Raw genomic sequence first — 1,889 nt, 5'->3', positions numbered from 1 at the left:
AAAAAAAAAAAAAAAAAAGAAAAAAAATCAAAGAAGTCCTCCGGGTGGTAAGAAAGTAGAGTTAAAAATCACAGCCAACTGTAAAAAATATAGCCAAGCTCTGTTGTGAATCCCAGCCTAATGCCCTGATAGTGCTGAAATTTACAAGTAAACTGATGTATAGCTCTTTAGAATAAAGTATTAAATAAAATAATTCATAAAATTATAAGCGTCCATATTCTTCAAAAATACCTCGTCGTTACCCTTCAAGCTGGAGCAGGTCGCAGCGTTCCAGCTCCCCACTGCTAACTTTATTACACAGAACCAGCTTTCCATCAAGACCCCCCCTCCCCCGCCCAGCAAAGTTTTCCCTGCTAAAAGGAAGAGAAAGGTTAAATATTATCAAGGGAAAGGGAGAAATAAAATAAAAATGTCCGAACTTACAATAGCCAAACATTCGTGGAAAAAAAAGGGGACGGTGTAATTAATATCTTTGGTGAGCTGTTGCCACCGCAAAAGCCTGCAGTCAGCGTTGCACAGTGAATGCACAAGCTTGCAACTGCAAAAACACTGGATTCATTAACCATCTCCACACAGAGCGTAAGCATGCCCCGAGTTCCGAAAGCTGACCAAAGTTGGGGGTTTTTTTTGTTGTTCTTTTTTTTTTTTTTTTTGGTGTGTGCATGTGTGTTTTACTCCATCAGTGCCAGCGTTTGCAGCCGCTTGCCATGTAAACAAATGTAACTTCAGGGGAAGATACGGCTACTCAGGCTCGTCCCTGCACACACTGACACCCCGCACAACCGCACATGCTTGCTGGCACACACCCGCACATGCAATCACTCATGTTTCCGGCGTGCCACATTTTTCTCAACTTTCTCTTTTCTTCCCCAGCGAGCCCTCCTCGCCACCCGGGCCAGACCTCTGTCCTGCTGCCCTCCAGCCTACCTCTCCCTCTTCAATCTACTTGCAAACTTAGCAGATATTTTTCATTTAACTGCGTGCACAATTCTCACTTATTTGTTTATTTTTTCTCCTCCTTCCTTTTTTAAAAAAATTACTTGCCTCCACTCTCCCAGGTGCCTACCAACAGCCCCTGCAGCTACCAATGAAGCCATCATATTTGTGAGCTCTTTCAGATCTGGAGCAGCCTAATTCAATTCCTTTCCTTGTGGCATACAAAATACAGTTTTAAAATCCCTGCTCCGGAGAATCAACTATTTCGCAGATGTGACATCTTTAGAACATCTTTAACCACAGTCACAGGGTAAATTTTAAACCTAGAGAACATGTTTCAAGGAGAAAAGAGGGCAGGAAATCCCCCATACATGAGAAGGAGTCTGAACGCAAGGAAAACCACAGACAACTTTTGGAAAGGAGGAGGAAAAAAAAAAAAAAGCAGAGCAGTTGGGAATAGTGGGGACCCGCGCCAGATGCAGGCTGTGGATGCTGCTAAAATGAGAAGAACCGGTAAAGAGGTTATAAATCGAGATTTGTATGAAGGCTTTAAGGAGAGGGTGGAGTTTGAAGAAGAAAAAAAATGAGCAGCGCACTAAAAAAAAAAAAAAAAAAAGAAAAGAAAATAACAGAAAAAGAAAAAAACTGAAAGAAAGAGATGACAGAAGTACATAAACACGATTCAGTGACAAACTTTCCTTTGAAAGCATGGAATGAAAACAAGGCCAAATCTCTCACAGAAGCACACTCCGGGGCACCGGGAGGCACAGGGAAGTGAAGATAGAGTAGCACATTTCCTCCCCCCCTTTTTTTTTCCCCCTTTTCTCCCTTCCATCGTTTTCACACCCTTTCCTCTTTCTCTAATTACACGTCTTTCATCTTTCTTTCTGGAAAAATGAGCCTGAGAGATGAATCTACCGAGAGGTATTGCAGGTTTAAAAAGAAATGATGGG

Source organism: Geospiza fortis, unplaced genomic scaffold (genome assembly GCF_000277835.1).
Source record: "Geospiza fortis unplaced genomic scaffold, GeoFor_1.0 scaffold279, whole genome shotgun sequence".
In the NCBI taxonomy this organism is placed as follows: Eukaryota; Metazoa; Chordata; class Aves; order Passeriformes; family Thraupidae; genus Geospiza; species Geospiza fortis.
This window is presented reverse-complemented; position numbering follows the sequence as displayed.